Consider the following 9,513-nt stretch of genomic DNA (forward strand, 5'->3'; position numbering starts at 1 on the left):
GAAAAATAGTTTCCTTTTTTTATTCCCAAATTGTAGGGCAGTGTCACTGGCCCTCATATGTGGGATCCGAACCAGGGCCCTCTGGCATCCCAAGCGAGTTCTTAACCATTGCGCCACTCGGCCGGCCCCCCAAGTTTTGTTATATGTACTTTAGGTAGCATAGATAATCCTCACACACAGCAGCCCTGTTAGGTAGGTAGTATTATCATTCCCATTTTACAGATTAGGAAGTTGAGGCAGAGAAGTTAAGCATTTGGCCCAGAGTTACATTAGCAGTACTTGGCAGAGCTGGAATGCAGACCCAGTGAGTCTGAGTTGAGAATCCACATTCATAACACTTTATTGCAGATCAGTTCAGTTCAGTGACACAGATCTTTGAGTTTTTATCCAAAAGTAAGTGGACAATTAATTCAAAAATCATTTCTGACATTTCCTAGTAAATTATCTCTTACAATTTATAGAATACACTAAGAGATGTGAAAGATGTCTCAGTTTTGGGATCTTTCACATATGATAAAGGCAGTCTTACCTATATTATGAGTTATTGTGAAGCTCAAGGTTGGTAATAAATGGGAAATTCTTTTGAAAAAAGTGAAAGAAATATAAACATAAGATGATGTTATATGCTGAATCAGTGCCTATTTTGACTTGAAAGATTTATGTACATATTTTGTTAATGTCTTTATGTAATAGAATATTACTTTCTAGTCAGTTTTAGAAAAGATTTCTTTTAATATAAATGAAGCTAATTTAAAAAGAAACCTGTTTCCTTTTTTTTTTTAAATTTGGGTTAACTAAATATTGTAAAAGTTTGAATTTATTTTTAGAGAGTGGCTCAAGCTAATGATCATTATTAGAATGTTGCATGAAAGAGTAATCTTACTTTTTACTTAGTTTGTTACTTCAAGAATAATACTTAAGCTCAGATTAAGGGAAATATCCCTATTCTATTTAATATTCTCATTTTGCCTAGTCTTTGTGAATAAATACTTTATCTTTAAAAATGAAAGGGAAGACAACAGAAAAAAACACTTTTCTTTTTGTTGAATATTTTGTATCGTTAAAAAAAGTCAGCATTTTTATAAGCCCCATTAATGTTGGCCATGAACACTAACATGTCAGATCTGCTGATAAATAGCTAGCTGACCCTTGCTTTTTCCTTTTAGCAAATGATGCTTTTTAGGTGGACATACTAATTAACGGTTAAATGGTAATATCCTAATGTAGTGATTGGAGAAGAGCAGAGGGAGGAGTATCTCTGTCCATTGGGACTGCACGTCAGTTGTTGCATTGGAGAAACAACTGTGACGATCAAAATGCTGCATAACTGCTGTAAACTTGTCATGTCATTCAGATGGCCACAGTGCACAGCTTACCTGAAGAATTGTGGAGAAAATGATTTTGAATTTTTAGTGTGGTTGGGTACATTTTTACTTTAAACAAGTTGTTCATGGTTGTATGCAATTTTTGTCTCAGTTAAACCTGATATAAATACAAATAGGATGATAGTAGATATATTTTAATAGAGAATTAGTAAAATACTATTTTATGGAAAACATTTTAAAAATTGCTATAATTTTCTTAAAGTTTCATAAAGTGTAACGTTTTAGTTGTCGTAAAGTTTGTTCATCCCTTCCACTTTGATCATCCTCTGCAAAATGAGGCTTCTGTATTCACTGTCAGGATTAGGAGAAGGAAAGGAAAGCTAAGGGGTAGAGAGAATAGTGAACATTTATTATATAAGGGGACTTGTAAAATCCTTTTCAATATTCTAAAATGAGCAAAATGGAGGCTGCAGAAGTTTTGTTGGTATCACTGAGTTTAAAGTCTTCAGATTGAAAGTCTTATCCTTATCAAGTTTTATATATTAGAAGTATTAAAGTATTTTTCTGATTTATGCTTATAATCCCTGAAATGACATAAATACATAATGTGTGATCTTTAGAAAAGATAACTGAATTTAAATTGCCAACAGAATGTAACAGATTAAAAAATTCTCATTATTAATCTTAATCCCTCAATACATAAATGGTATGGTTATATAAAATATTTAAATTAGTCTTATTGGATTTTTGAAAATAAAGTCTATTCAATATAAAATTGGATGATATTAGAGTTGTCATTTTTAGTAATTAGTGAGATAGTAATTAGTCATTTTTAGTAATTAGTGAAATAATTCTAGTAATTAGTGAAAAATGGTTATATAGGGTAATTGTTTACAAATGTAAATATTAACTTAGCAGAAATTCACACCTGTAGTTCTGAGATTGCAAGTTAGAATATCAACTGTATACTTTTCTGTTTAAAAAGTAAATAGCAAGCAGGATTTTAAAATTTGTTGCTGTTAAACAGAACAATAAAGCTATAGCTGTAAGATGAAAAAAATGACAGTCTATTTTTTAAACAGAAAAAAGGCTAGAATTCTTCATTATTAGATATACAGTATCAACATAATCGATCTAGCAGCATTATATTTGAGCTGAAAACACACTTAAATTTGAGGCCATACACTACCCCGTGTGAGTGAAACATCTTTCATATAGTCCTAAGATGAAATTACCCTTGAATGAATAGCATCTTCATTTATCTTCAAACCTTTTCTGTGCTTTTAGTGAGTCTACTCTTTCAACATTCTACAACAAGAATTACATTATACCATTATACCAGAGTACTTCTGCAGTGTGAAATAGATTGGTTTGGAAAATGAACCTGGCTTTGCTATAAATTACATTCCCAGGTACAAAGGAATTTGTTATTTTGTTTAAAACAGTCACAAATATAATTAAGGTCTTAATTTATGTTAAACTACAAATATGGCTATTACTTTAACTGGATTAGGTACTTAATTTGTCACTTCAAGAATGATACCTAACACTTTTCATTTGTAACCTTAGATACATTATTTCAATTACAGGGTCTGCAGCTGTTTGATATAAAAATGAATTATTTTGTAGATAGATTTGTTCATGGTTTTTAATTTTAAAACATGCCTCTTCAGTAAGGTGGAAAATAATTCTTCAGTTGTTGTCAGATTTTCCTTTGTGTCCTGGTAAAACAAGATATGAATTAAAATTTGGAATCATTTTCATTTTGTGTCCTGAAAAGGACATTGCATGCTTTAGAATAGTCCTTAATGAATCCTTATGTAAAATGCTTCAAATTTAATTATGAAATGAATAGAAGCTTTGTCTTAAAGAAGAAAGCCTGAGGTCTGCAGTCTCAGGATAGCTTTACCTGGTTGGAATGCAAATGGATTATTTACTATCCAGAATTTGGATAACTTTGTCAATGTGATTTACATACATTTAGAAGCTATGTTTATAACCTCTTAAATTTCACAATATTAGTATAAAGCAGCTAATCTTTTAAAAACTTTTATTAAAGGTAATTCATGAAAAATTTGAATTTTTATATTTTTATTGAAAATAATGTTCATTTTCTTGCTAAGGGCAATTAAAGACTATTGTTATGTATTTTACTTGAAAGATAAATGTTCATTTTGTTTTTGGAATAAAATAGAGGAAAGAAGACAGTGCTGCTGGGCTGGCCCAGTGGCTCAACTGGTTAAGAGCTCTGAGCATCAGCGGTTCGATGCCCGGCCTGAGCTGAGCTGCCGCTGAGCTGCCAAAAGGCGGCAGGATGGCTCAGCTAAAAACAAAAAAGAAAAATTATTTATTGGTAAATAATTCAATACTGAATTACCATTAGTTTATTAAAATGAAGTGAATACATTTTATATCCCTGCCATCTACTATTTAGCTTATCCTGAGAATTAAAAAAAATATTTTTGTTATTGTTATTTTTCTCAGTTGGGAATATTTATTTTATCTGTAAATAATGCAACTTAAAAACATTCATTATAGGACCTCAGAAAAATAGTTTCCTTTTTTTATTCCCAAATTGTTCATTGAGTGCCAGCCACATGACTGGTATTGCATTAGGTTTTGGGGTTACAAGAATTATTCTTTCTGTGCCTTTGTCTATTTTATAGCCCTTTTACTTAATTTTGACCCTACAACTTATATTTATATTTATTCTAACAGGGAAAGCTTGTATTTTTTTCTTATTCTGGTTATCTTTTTTGTTGCTTTCTTTCTGAACTTGATTTTTTTCTACAGCTGTCAGATGTTGATGTATCTAAAACTGAGTGAAATATTCCAGGAGTAGTTTTCAGGTGAGAATTGTATTAAGGAAGGTTCTACTCTCTGATGTGATCTGTTTTCGTATGTGCTCTCAATAGCATTTCGTGTTTTTGGTAACAAATTTGCTGTATTTAAAGCTTTTTATGCTTACTGAATTGTGGTTTCTGATGATTTGTGCATAGCTATTTTTTTTTATGTAGAATTCTTATTGTTTTCTAAAACATCTTATTTATTAATATTTGTAACTTTATTGACTTTAAAAAAAACCCTCTGAATTTAACAGGAGTTATATCTAATTTTTTAAAGCAGTGAGCTTTGGCCCCATAAAATAACAATGCTAATTTTTGTTGTAGTTTACTAGTTTTATATGAACTTAGGTATGTTTGCATTTGTTATTATGAATATCAGTATCCATTTAAACAACTTCTTAAATCAGTATTCTGTTAGGAGGATCCATTAGGTTCTGCCATGGCACTTAACCAGTGACAGTTGAGGATTGGGACTGTGCTAATGGTTTGCCCAGTCATAAGAGTGATATGGCTTGCGAGTCAGCAACAGAAAGTTGTTCTAAATGATGGTAAGGATAACATCTCAATGAGGCTGCATTCTCCCTGTGCAAATGCAGTGACCAGGGCAGGCCTGTTGGTGAGCTGTGTTTCCATTCAACTGGAGTTGAGCTCATTTCATGGATTTTCTGAATTGACTATTTTTAACTACCCTTTTAAAAAATATAATGCAATGAAAACAAAGGATATTTGATATTTTCAAGCTTTTAATATTGTAGATTCTACCTTGCTATGTCAGGAATCATCATATTTATTGTTTTCTGTAAAAGAAATGGATGACTTTTTGGCTTTTGACATGTGGGCTTCACTGCAGACTGATTGCACGGTGAGCTATTTTTGTTGGCTGCTATCCTACCACGCCCTACCTCCACCCCCAGTAAAACCATCAGCATTTGTAGGCCTTTTCTACAGAGAGAGATCCAGGAAGGACTTAATTTGGCTGCCAGTGTTTGGAAGCTGAGAGGGAGAGTGATGCTGTAGGTCTCTTCAGTCAGTGTTATACTTTCCTTTAACCTTCCTCTTTTCAATGTGACCCCTACCTAACCACCCACCCAGTGTCCTCTGTTGTGCTTTGAGTCGAGACAGGAGGCTCTCTGGTTGGGTTTCTCTAGAGACTGAACATTTGTCTCCTGCCAGATAGGGGGCAGGCCAGTTGTCTGATGTTTATACACTTTCAACCAGTCCTTGTATTTTTATTCCTTTATCTCACTTTGCCTTCTGTGGTACTTGGTTCCTCCAGTTTTAGAATCTTCCTAGTTCTGTGATACAAATGTATTGATTTTGTCTTCCGCGTGTTCTTAGGTTTTAGCTTCCTCTGCCCTGCCACATCGGCTTTCCATCCTACAAAAATGGGTTGACATCTGTGGTCTGCTTTGGGTTCCCGCCCATTCTTTGTGTCTGGGTTTAGTTTTCTGTTTCTTCACTTATTTATTTTTTTTTTAAAGATTTTTTTTTTATTGGAGAATTGGGATGGGAACAGTGCTGGGGAATTGGGGGATGGGGAACAGACAAGTTGCTGTTGTTTTGTTCTTCAGTCTAGTTGTGGAAGACGTTGCTTCACTGGCCCAAGTTGGCACCATCATTGCACTCTTCTCTGGCGAGGCACATCAGTTGCCGGCTTCTGGACGGCCGCTCACGGCGGCTGCTGGCCGCTCACGCTGGCTGCTGGCCACACACGGTAGCCCATGGCAACCCACTGCCACAGGGGCTGCAGCCTAAGCCGTTGCCAGCGACTCACAGCAGCCCAGCTCCAGGTTGAGCTGTTGTTCAGCATCTTAGCTGTGGAGGGCAGTGTCACTGGCCCTCATATGTGGGATCCGAACCGGGGCCCTCTGGCATCCCAAGCCAGTTCTTAACCATCGCGCCACTCTGCTGGCCCTTCACTTTTATTTTTTGAAGGGGTGCAGAGATAAATGTGTAAGTCAATACTTTATATTTAAACTAGTTACCTGTGATCTGGTATAACATTTTTCATTTTTTAGGAAATAAAAAATATACCGACATCCTACCCTAGTGATTTTTTTTTTTTTAAACATTGAAAATTTAATTTTCAGCCATGCTGAGCGGAGCGCCTGCCCAGAGCCGGGCGGGAGCAGAGCCCGAGGCCCATGAGTGGGGAGACGCTGACCCGGACGCGGTGGGCCCGCGCCGCCCCAGCAGAGGGGCATGGAGGGTGCCAGGTGCTCTCCATCCAGAGCTACACCATCTGCGGCTACGTGGGCAACTGCGCGTCCACGTTCCCGCTGCAGGTTTTGGGGTTTAAGATTGAGCTCCTGCATTGTCCAGTTTTCAAAACACACAGGCTCCGCACACTGGAAAGACCAAGTGCTGAGGTCAGATGAGCTCCATGAGCCGTACGAAGGTCTGAAGCTGAACAACATGAATAAGTATGACTAGGTGCTCACAGTTAGATGAGGGACAAGGTCTTCCTGGCCATGGTGGTGGGCATCGTGCGGGACCTGAAGCAGCAAAACTCTCGGCTGGGGTACGTGTGTGGTCGGTGATGGGTGACAAGTGAACCGGCGAAGGCTCCATCAGTGTTCCACAGTATCTCCTTTCTGTTTACAAAGAAAAGGTGGTGCTGCTTGTAGACACTAACTCCCAACCTGTTTGAGGCTGAGTTACTGAGTGGCAGAAAGATCCACAGCAAGGAAGAAGCGTTAGCTGTCATCACGTTCTGCTCTCTGTGGGTCCCGCCACCGTGGTCATCACCAGCTCCGACCTGCCCTCCCCATGGGGCAGCGAGGGCAGCGACTCCCTGATTGTGCTTGGGGGCCAGAGGATTCGGTGCTCCAACGACTCCATGGTGCTGGAGCGCATCCGTGTGGAGATGCGCAAGCTGGGTGCCGTCTTCGTGGGACCTCTTCACCGCCATGCTCCCTGCGTGGACACACAAGCACCCCAAGAATCTCAAGGTGGGAGAAGACTGTGTTAGCCATGCACTGTGGTTTTCAGTGGACCATCAAGCTGAATGGAAGGACAGAAGCCCAGCCCGGACTAGCTGGAGCTCAGGATGGTCCAGAGCAGAAGGGACAGAGGGTCTTGTGTGCCCACCTCCTGATGCACAGCATGTCAGTATCTCCGTCTTTGTCCCCATGAAAAATGTAATGTCTGCCTTAGAGCTGTGACTGAAACTTGTTATATTTTTTTCTTTTGTGAGTGTCCAGTATCAACTGGTCTTAATTGTGAAAGTGTACTGGTTGTGCTTTTTAAAAATAACAAAGGGATCACAAATTTGTAGTTTGGAAAACAGCTCCCTCCCCTCCTCCAAAACCTCCTGGGCCTCCCTGGAAAATCAGCTCTGTGGTCACCCTCTCAGGGGCATCCTCCCCGTCTGGGGGGCGGGGTGGTAGGGTGGGGTGGGATGGGGGAGTAATGTGATGTGACGAGCTGCTGCCCCCTGAGAGTCACATCGGCTCCCACTGCATTGGCTGGGTCTGAGATGTCTCCTGTGTATGTGCGTCTCTGAGAATGAGTTCCATGTTGACCATTTGCAACCTGACGAATTATGGCAATACCATTATTGTCATTTTGACTTTTCCCCTTTGTTCCTGCTTCAGGATTTTTGTTTCTTACTTTGCTATTTCGTAGGTCCCTGGGCATTTCAGATATCCTGCTTCTGTTTCAGCATATGGACAGGTTAATGCCCACTGGCCCAGACACATATAGGCCTGCATAGTCACTTTGATGGGGACCTTTCTAGGACCCCGAAAATTCAGGTCAGTCCGCAAATCTCATGAGCATCAGTGGGACGGCCCTGTAACCCTCAAGTATTTCTAGGGACCTGCTGAGTGATGTGTAGGGAGGCCAGTAAAGGGAAGGCTGGTGCAGGCTGAGGGTGCCCATGGGAAGATACCATGTTGGGCTCCTTTTGGAAAACTCACCTAGTTTATGGTAAATAAGTTAAGCACTGTGTGTTTGCCACCTGCTGCTGGTGACAAATGCATCGTGCCACGGAGTTAGTGTACAGACAGGTACAGAGGGCAGAGGTGGGCTCCTAGCTCCACTGCTGGCACATTTTACCCCTCAGCCCTGACACAATTCCAAGTTGTCCACTGCCAGCGGGACCTCCTTGGCCCCACTTTCCCAGAATATTGGGGTCCCCAGGCATGACTACAGACAGGAGTTCTCATCCTGAAAAGTCAGCCGGCATTGATCTCAGCACCTCACCCCACCCCCTCTGAGGGTACAGAGTTTTGTCTCTCCTGGGAACCCACAGCCTGAAGGGGACAAAGAGACTGTAGGACGTGGGGGCCCCGCTGTGGCCCCTGGGAAAGCAGACTCTCTGAGAGCAGCCCTTGTCCCCAACCCATGGCTCCGTGCTCACAAGCAGGCCCCCTCTCAGAACCTGAATACCTCCTCAGTAGTGCATTCTTCATGTTGTACAAAATGCCCTAAAAAGAAGAGATGCCACTCTCTTGAACTTGCTACACTGTTCTGCTTGTTTTTCTTCCCCACTCTGCTCACTTCTTGAATGTCTTAACTCACATGCAGTAGTACTCACAGCGTTCCGGTGCACAGAGCTGGGGCGTCTGTGTCCCTGCCATGTTTTCTGGTTCCAAGGACCAGGCTTCTCTGAGCCCTGGGGCAGAGCCTAGCCCGCTGGTCCCTGCAGGGCCCACTGGACCAGGAGGAAGAGGACGGTGTGGCCTGCAGCCTGGAAGCCTCCCCAACAGGGTGAGGACATGGGGATCAGCCAAAGTCACCCAGGGCTCTGGGCCTGCATAGTGCCTTTAATGGAATATACCACCACTGCCCAGTAGAGCTGGTAGGCAGGTGGTGAGAAAAGCTTTTCCTTCCTTTCTTTTTTTAATTTTAATATTGAGAGTCAGTATAGCCTGGGGAAATAACCTAAATGTATCTGTCTTCCATGAGATGGTGAAAACCCACCCAGAAATGACGGTTTTGGGTGTTGGGCTTATTCCGTGTATACAGTGAACTTGAAGGGAAATGTGTTCCGCCAACACTTTGATTCTTGGTTCTTTAGTTTTATTTCAGAGACTTGGCCCCACTTTAGGTTTAATTCTTTGTTTTTACTTTTCATAGTTTAGTAACATGCAAAATTATAATAATAATTTATGTTAACATAGTAAATGTATTGGCCCAGAATTGCCTGTTTGTTGTTAAGAGTGCGGATTTCAGTACTTTCCAGTTTCTCAATCTCCTGTAGACCTTAAAGATGAATTAACCCTTTAAAAAGAAGAATTTAGGGCCGGCCGAGTGGCTCAGTTGGTTAAGAGCTCGCTCAAGAGTTTGAGCTCTGAGCAACAGCGGTTCGAGTCCAGCCCGAGCTGAGCAGCCGCTGA

General features: G+C 40.4%; 1 protein-coding gene and 1 pseudogene across 3 annotated transcripts in view; both read left to right on the forward strand.

Annotated features, from left to right (window-relative positions):
• The window catches only part of LOC109375506 (pyridoxal kinase pseudogene), a 12,914-nt pseudogene extending 5,389 nt beyond the window's left edge, over window positions 1-7,525 (forward strand).
• The window catches only part of MTX2 (metaxin 2), a 60,821-nt gene that overhangs the window by 29,606 nt on the left and 21,702 nt on the right, over window positions 1-9,513 (forward strand). The window contains exon 2 of one of the 3 annotated variants that reach the window (XM_019630894.1): window positions 4,119-4,174. The exons of the other annotated variants lie outside the window; for them this stretch is intronic. The gene's annotated coding sequence lies outside the window, so the exon portion shown is untranslated. The remainder of the gene's footprint in view (window positions 1-4,118; window positions 4,175-9,513) is intronic. 3 annotated transcript variants of the gene reach the window in all.

The sequence above is a fragment of the Hipposideros armiger genome, unplaced genomic scaffold (assembly GCF_001890085.2).
Source record: "Hipposideros armiger isolate ML-2016 unplaced genomic scaffold, ASM189008v1 scaffold_964, whole genome shotgun sequence".
Classification (NCBI taxonomy): domain Eukaryota; kingdom Metazoa; phylum Chordata; class Mammalia; order Chiroptera; family Hipposideridae; genus Hipposideros; species Hipposideros armiger.